This window comes from Macaca fascicularis, chromosome 1 (assembly GCF_037993035.2).
Source record: "Macaca fascicularis isolate 582-1 chromosome 1, T2T-MFA8v1.1".
NCBI classification, from domain to species: Eukaryota; Metazoa; Chordata; class Mammalia; order Primates; family Cercopithecidae; genus Macaca; species Macaca fascicularis.
The window spans coordinates 105915834-105924549 of record NC_088375.1 but is presented as its reverse complement, the minus strand read 5'-3'; positions in this window follow the sequence as shown (position 1 = coordinate 105924549).

Here is an 8716-nt window from a genome sequence, read left to right as displayed (position 1 = left end):
GGGAGGCCGAGACGGGCGGATCACGAGGTCAGGAGATCGAGACCATCCTGGCTAACACGGTGAAACCCTGTCTCTACTAAAAAATACAAAAAATTAACGGGGCGAGGTGGCAGGCACCTGTAGTCCCAGCTACTCGGGAGGCTGAGGCAGGAGAATGGCGTAAACCCGGGAGGCAGAGCTTGCAGTGAGCCGAGATCCAGCCACTGCACTCCAGCCTGGGCGACAGAGTGAGACTCCGTCTCAAAAAAAAAAAAAAAAAAAATTCTGGGAGGTATGTGTGAATGACAACTTTAGGAAGAGCCTAGAACACAGAAGACAGATTTGGATGGAGAATGGGGTAAAGGTTCCTAAATCCCAGAGGATGGGAACCACAGCAAGCACACTGAGTTTTGATAAAAATTTCAAAATGATACAAATAAAGCTGATACTAAAAAACAAAAACAAACAAAACAAAACAAAACCTTCACTACACAAAATGCTAAGGCTATCATGATGTTTAAGACACAGTCTCAGGCCGGGCATGGTGGCTCACGCCTGTAATCCCAGCACTTTGGGAGGCCGAGGCGGGCGGATCACGAGGTCAGGAGATTGAGACCATCCTGGCTAACACAGTGAAACCCCGTCTCTACTAAAAATACAAAAAATTAGCCGGGCGTGGTGGTGGGCGCCTGTAGTCCCAGCTACTCGGAGGCTGAGGCAGGAGAATGGCGTGAACCCGGGAGGCGGAGCTTGCAGTGAGCCGAGATCAGGCCACTGCACTCCAGCCTTGGCGACAAAACAAGACTCCGTCTTAAAAAAAAAAAAAAAAAAGACAACAAAAACAACAAAAAAGACACAGTCTTTGGCCGGGCGCAGTGACTCACGTCTGTAATCCCAGCACTTTGGGAGGCCGAGGCGGGCGGATCACGGGGTCAGGAGATCGAGACCATGGTGAAATCCCGTCTCTACTAAAAATACAAAAAATTAGCCGGGCGCGGTGGCGGGTGCCTGTAGTCCCAGTTGCTGGAGAGGCTGAGGCAGGAGAATGGCGTGAACCCGGGAGGCGGAGCTTGCAGTTAGTGGAGACCGCGCCACTGCACTCCAGCCTGGGCGACAGAGCGAGACTCCGTCTCAAAAAAAAAAAAATAAAAATAAATAAATAAATAAATAAATAAATAAATAAACAAAAGACACAGTCTTTGCCCTGTAGAGGCGTATGAGGTATGGAAATCAGGCACGTAGTTATTTACAGGTAAAAACAGAAAAGGTAACAGGTGTGCATGGAGAGCTCTCTGAGATGAGAAGGGACCATCCCTGGGTGGGGAATTATCCAGGATGGCTTCACATAGGAAAAAGTGAGGGGAGTTATTAGCCAGTGAAGTGTAGGGCGCAAGGAGAGTGGGACACCGACAGTGGGATGGCAGGACACGAGGGAGGAAGTGGTCAGCATGGCTCCTCTGCAGCATCCCTCATTTAATCACTAAGGGCCTGGGAGAGTCACATGACACAGGCAGTGAGGCAATTGCAGCCATCTCTCTAAAGGGCAACTGGCTTCTAGATGTAGATTGTAATAACCGTTCTTCCTTCCTCACAGGACAGGGAGGTTTGTAAAGTAATTCAGAAACCAGGAAGTGTTGTAAAAAGCCATATGCTCAGTGGACGTGAGAAGGAAGTTGTCCATGTCATTTGCCTCATGAACCACATCGAATGAGATTTAGTGGGAATGGCACACACAGTCATAACCAGACTAACCCCAGCTCTCACCCTATTTCCTCGCGTAGAAAATGGAGGCAATGCCACAACCTCAAAGGGGTCAGTGAGGTAAACACAGTGCCTGGCAACTTGGTAGGTGCCTGGGAATTATTTGTCTGTTGTTTGTATCTTTTTTTCTACAGTCTTAGTGAGACAGAAAGGTTGGAATCCTGGCTACACGATTTACTGGCTGTTTGACCTTCAATAAATCAAGCACTCTAAGCCTCTGTTTCATCTATGAAAGGGGAGTGATAATTCCTACCTCAGGAATTGTTGTGAGGTTTGAGTGTGATAATGTGTCTCTAGTGCACTGCTTGACACTAAACATTGCAATATGTTAGGCCTGTGTTCCTGGAGTTCCTTGAAGGAATGTCTTACTCATTCTAAATATCCTTGTAGACAGCCTGGCACAGGTGTGGCTGTCAAGTTGTAGAACTGAACTAGTTGCTTCACTATGTCAGTATCCACCCCTTCCAGACTTCCTGTTTTCTTTTTTTTTTTTTTTTTTTTTTGAGATGAAGTCTCACTCTGTTACCCAGTCTGGAGTGCAGTGGCCGATCTCAGCTCACTGCAACCTCTGCCTCCTGGGTTCAAGCAATTCTCCTGCCTCAGCCTTCCAAGTAGTTGGGACTACAGGAACGCACCACCATGCCTGGCTAATTTTTGTATTTTTAGTTGAGACGAGGCTTCACCATGTTAGCCAGGCTGGTCTCAACCTCCTGACCTCAGGTGATTCACACGCCTTGGCCTCCCAAAGGGCTGGATTTACAGGCATGAGCCACAGCGCCCAGCCTGACTTCTGCTTTTCAAGGAAACATTGCACAGGATTTGTTCTGGGTAGGGCAGGTAATTATCTAGTACCTTACTTCCCTCAAATTCATTCATCTCACAGATATTTCCTGAGCACATTCCACATTTGCCTTTCCTGCTTTAGTGAGTTTAGAAGTTAAACCGTCTCCTTCCTCTTTCCCTCTGTGTACAGTGAGTAAGCCTCTTCTGTTTTGGCCAGGTACTGAGCAACCTTTTTTTTTTTTTTGAGACGGAGTCTTGCTCTGTTGCCCAGGCTGGAGTGCAGTGGCAGGATCTCAGCTCACTGCAAGCTCTGCCTCCTGGGTTCACGCCATTCTCCTGCCTCAGCCTCCTGAGTAGCTGGGACTACAGACGTCTGCCACCACGCCTGGCTAATTTTTTGTATTTTTAGTAGAGACGGGGTTTCACCGTGTTAGCCAGGATGGTCTCGATATCCTGACTTCGTGATCTGCCCGCCTCGGCCTCCCAAAGTGCTGGGATTACAGGCATGAGCCACCACACCCAGTGGCTTAATTTTTGTATTTTTAGTAGGGATGGGGTTTCACCATGTTGGTCATGCTAGTCTTGAACTCCTGACCTCATGATCTGCCTACCTTTGTCTCCCAAGTGCTGGGATTACAGGTGTGAGCCACCGCGCCCGACCAATTTTTTTTTTTTGAGACAGGGTCTCTATATGTTGCCCTGGCTGGGGTGCAGTGGCTTGATTTCGGCTCAGTGCAACCTCTGCCTCTTGGGCTCAAGCAGTCCTCCCACTTCAGCCTCCAGAGTAACTGGGACTACAGGCGCACACCACCACACCTGGCTAATTCCTGTTTTTTGTTTTTTTTTGAAACAGAGTCTTGCTCTGTTGCCCAGGCTGCAGTGTAGTGGCGGGATCTCAGCTCACTGCAAGCTCCGCCTCCTGGGTTCACACCATTCTCCTGCCTCAGCCACCTAAGTAGCTAGGACTACAGGCGTCTGCCACCACGCCTGGCTAATTTTTTGTATCTTTAGTAGAGATGGGGTTTCACCGTGTTAGCCAGGATGGTCTCCATCTCCTGACCTCGTGATCTGCAGGCCTTGGCCTCCCAAAGTGTTGGGATTACAGGCGTGAGCCACCGCGCCCAGCCTAGTGTCTGTATTTTTTGTAGAGACAGGGTCTTGCTGTGTTGCGCAGATTGGTCTCAAACTCCTAAACTCAAAGGATCTCCTGCCTCGACTTTGCAAAGTGCGGGGATTACAGGCACAAGGCACCGTGCCCACCCCTCTTTTCCTTCTTTTTATACTTCATTTTGTAAAATTTTTCCAGGGTGGCTGGGCACAGTAGCTCATGCCTATAATCCCAGCACTTTGGGAGGCTGAGGCAGTGAATAACTTGAGGACAGGTGTTAATGGCCAACATGGCGAAATCCCATCTGAAATGAAAATACAAAAATTAGCTGGGAGTGGTGGTGCGCACCTGTAATCCCAGCTACTTGGGAAGCTGAGGTACGAGAATCACTTGAACCCAGGAGTCGGAGGTTGCAGTGACCCGAGATTGTGCCATTGCACTCCAGCCTGGGAGACAGAGTAACAGTCTGTTTCAAAAAAAAAAAAAAAAAAAAATTCCAGGGTGAATATTATTTCACATTTCATATTTCCTGTACAATGTGATTTGTCCTTGAGGATATTCTATTTTCTTTTCTTTTCTTTTCTTTTTTTTTTTTTGAGACGGAGTCTCGCTCTGTCGCCCAAGCTGGAGTGCAGTGGTGTGATCCTGGCTCACTGCAAGCTCCGCCTCCTGGGTTCACGCCATTCTCCTGCCTCAGCCTCCCGAGTAGCTGGAACTACAGGCGCCTGCCACCGCGCCCGGCTCATTTTTTGTATTTTTAGTAGAGACGGGGTTTCACCATGGTCTCGATCTCCTGACCTTGTGATCCGCCCGCCTCGGCCTCCCAAAGTGCTGGGATTACAGGCGTGAGCCACCGCGCCCAGCTCTATTTTATTTTCTAAATAAACTTAGTTTTCTTTGTTTTTTTTTTTTTTTTGAGATGGAGCCCCCTCTGTCGCCCAGGCTGGAGTGCAGTGGCTGGATCTCAGCTCACTGCAAGCTCTGCCTCCCAGGTTTAGGCCATTCTCCTGCCTCAACCTCCCGAGTAGCTGGGACTACAGGCGCGTGCCACCTCGACGGCTCTTTTTTTTGTATTTTTTAGTAGAGATGGGGTTTCACCATGTTAGCCAGGATGGTCTCGATCTCCTGACCTCGTGATCTGCCCATCTCGGCCTCCCAAAGTGCTGGGATTACAGGCTTGAGCCACCATGCCCGCCCATAAAGTTAGTTTTAATAAGGACTAATGTTTATTGTGTCAAAAACAAAATTACAACAAATTTAACGATCTCAACTGGATTTCTTTCTTTCTTCCTGCCTGCCTGCCTTCTTTCTTTTCTCCTCTTCCCTCCCCTCCCCTTCCCCTCTTCTCTTTTTTCTTTCTTTCCCTCCTTCCCTCCTTCCTCTCTTCCTCTCTTTTTTTCTTTTGATGGAGTATTGCTCTTTCACCCAGGCTGGAGTGCAGTGGTGTGATCTTGGCTCACTATAAACCCCGCCTCCCGGGTTCAAGCAATTCTCCTGCCTCAGCCTCCGGAATAGCTGGGATTACAGACGCACACCACCACACCTGGCTGATTTTTTTTTTTTTTTGGAGACGGAGTCTCGCTCTGTCACCCAGGCTGGAGTGCAGTGGCGCGATCTCGGCTCACTGCAAGCTCCACCTCCCGGGTTTACGCCATTCTCCTGCCTCAGCCTCCTGAGTAGCTGGGACTACAGGCGCCCGCCACCTCGCCCGGCTAGTTTTTTGTATTTTTTAGTAGAGACGGGGTTTCACCGTGTTAGCCAGGGTGGTCTCGATCTCCTGACCTCGTGATCCGCCCGTCTCGGCCTCCCAAAGTGCTGGGATTACAGGCTTGAGCCACCGCGCCCGGCCTGATTTTTGTATTTTTAGTCAAGACAGGGTTTCACCATGTTGGCCAGGTTTGTCTCAAACTCCTGACCTCAGGTGATCCACCCGCCTTCGCCTCCCAAAGTCCTGAGATTACAGGCATGAGCCACCATGCCCGGCCCTGATTGGGCTTTTTCTTTTTTTTTTTTTTTTTTTTTTTTTTCGAGACGGAGTCTCGCTCTGCCACCCAGGCTGGAGTGCAGTGGCCGGATCTCAGCTCACTGCAAGCTCCGCCTCCCGGGTTCACGCCATTCTCCTGCCTCAGCCTCCCAAGTAGCTTGGACTACAGTCGCCCGCCACCTCGCCCGGCTAGTTTTTTGTATTTTTTAGTAGAGACGGGGTTTCACTGTGTCAGCCAGGATGGTCTCGATCTCCTGACCTCGTGATCCGCCCGTCTCGGCCTCCCAAAGTGCTGGGATTACAGGCTTGAGCCACCGCGCCCTGCCTGATTGGGCTTTTTCTACAAAAAATTCTTGTGAAACTTTTCTGCAATATTTTATAATAAAGTCCTACTGATTTATATTTGATTTTATATTTGTTAGGTGAAATGAGTGAATTCTTCCTTGTACATGAATGTACTACACGTTGCAGAATGTCTACCGTTCCTGGGTTCCATCCACTAAATTCTCAAAGTGCCTCCTAATCATTGTCTCTATTAAAGATGCCCCACAAATTTCCAAAATGCTCCTAGGGTATGCCTGAGAGCCATTACCCTAGGTGCCTCTCCTCAAACACCTAGGCCTCACTGCAGTGGCCAATAGGGACATACTAGGTGGCCACAATGACGTTTCTCTGTCCCCTTTGTATAACACTTGAAAAAGAGTTAGCTAAGTCCTGGTATGGTGGCTCATGCCTGTAACCCCATCATTTTAAGAAGTTGAGACAAGAGGATCCCTTGAGGTCAGGAGTTCAAGACCAGCCTGGGCAACACAGGGATACTCTGTCTTTACAAATATATATATATTTTGGTATAAAGGGGTCTCCAGTGGCCGGGCGTGGTGCTCATGCCTGTAATCCCAGCACTTTGGGAGGCTGAGGAGGGCGAATCACGAGGTCAGGAGATGGAGACCATCCTGGCTAACACAGTGAAACCCTGTCTCTACTAAACCCCATCTCTACTAAAAATACAAAAAATTAGCCAGGCATGGTGGTGGACCCCTGTAATCCTAGCTACTCGGGAGTCTGAGGCAGGATAATCGCTTGAACCCCAGAGTTAGAGGTTGCAGTGAGCCGAGATCACGCCACTGCACTCCAGCCTGGGTGACAGAGCAAGACTCTGTCTCAGAAAAACAAGCAAACAAAAAAAGACAGCTATATACCTAGGGAAGACATAAATATAAGTGAAAAGCAGAAGTACAAAAATAGTTCGGCTGACCCAGCAGCAATTTTGATCCCATCCCAGCGAGACCTGTCCTGGAGTGTAGGTCTGACTCAGATAGCAAACTCCAGCCCTTGCACACTGACAGGTATCATATCACAGGCTCCTAGGTCTTTAGGTCCCATGGAGAGTGCCCCTCCCAGTTCCACTGCTAGTTACTTCTATGGTCGGTGTTCAAGTCAAATAGACACTTGTTCATTCCAGAACATACTCATTAAGCACAGAGTAGGTGCTCAAAAAAGTACTTATTATACAGATGAATGAATGAACAACTACTACCGGTTAACCTAGAACCTGTCTTTTCAGCTCTAGTTATGTTATATTATTTTATTTTAAAGACAGGGTCTTGGCACAATCACAATTCACTGCAGCCTTGACCTCTTAGGCTCAATTGATCCTCCCACCTCAGCCTCCATAGTAGCTGGGACTACAGGCACATGCCACCATGCCAAACTAATTTTTGAATTTTTTTTTAGAGATGGGGTCTTGCTATGTTGCCCAGGCTGGTCTCGAATTCCTGAGGTCAAGCAATCCACCTGCCTCCGCCTCCCAAGGTGCTGGGATTATAGGCGTGAGCCATCACTCAGCTCTAGTTTCTGGCCTGAGGGTATATTACGCTCTCTGATTACTGACACCAAAAATGATTTCACTCTTGGGTGGGACCTCTGCTGCCCCTTACCCACTAGGATGTGGATTTTTTTGGTTTGTTTTTGTCTTTTTTAAGACAGGGCCTCACACTATCATCCAGGCTGGAATGCAATGGTGTGATCCTGGCTCACTGTAGCCTCGACCACCTGGGCTCAAGGGATCCTCCCACCTTAGCCTCCTGAGTAGCTGGGACCAGAAGTGCGCACCACCACACCAAGCTAATTTTCTAACTTTTTGTAGAAACAGGTTGCCTAGACTGGTCTCGAACTCCTGAGCTCAAGCAATCTTCTTGCCTTGGTTTCCCGAAGTGCTGGAATTACAGGCGTGAGCCACCGAGTCTGACCTTAGGGTGACCTTAGGTCTTCCCATTGGATTCATGTGATTTACCAATGCTTCAACAGTAACCACAGCATTCACTGTACAGCCCATTGCAGATGGAAGGTCCTTGTACCTCTTATGCTCTCTTCTAATTTTTTGCAAGATAATAGTCCATCTTTCATGAGTGCTTGTTACATGCATTAGCCTGACAACTCTACATTACAGATAAGAAAACTAAGACTTAGAGAAGTTAAATATGTGACAGAGTGAAGCCTAAGTTCATATCTGTCCTAATCTAAATTCCAAGCGTTCTGAGTCATCAGGTCATACAGGCGGCCTCTCATATGCTTCAGGAATGCCTTTTCAGTCTTCCTTGAAGGTTGTAAACAGTTGCAAAGCAAATTTCATGGTTCCCGTTTCTTTGAAATCTCAAAGCTCTTCATTCAGCCAGGCATGGTCGCTGGAGACTGTATATTCAACCATTTGAGAGCATGAGGCGAGAGGATCTCTTGAGCCCAGGAGTTTGAGACGAACCTGGGCAACATAGGGAAAGCCCCGTCACCTAAAAAAATAAATAATACAACCAGCTCTTCATTTAGAGACAAGCACAAAATAGGTGCTCAATGTCTGTTGAATGAATGAGTTGTTACCAACCATACCCCACTATTCAAGGTCCTGCTTGTCAGTGTTTCAGGGAGTGTTCCTGGCAAAGGAGTGGTGAACTTCAGGAAGAATGATGCTGACTCTGAACACAATTAATTAATTAATTAATTATTGAGACAGAGTCTCGCTCTGTAGCCCAGGCTGGAGTGCAATGACGAGATCTCCGCTCACTGCAACCTCCTCCTCCCAGGTTCAAGCAATTCTCCTGCCTCAG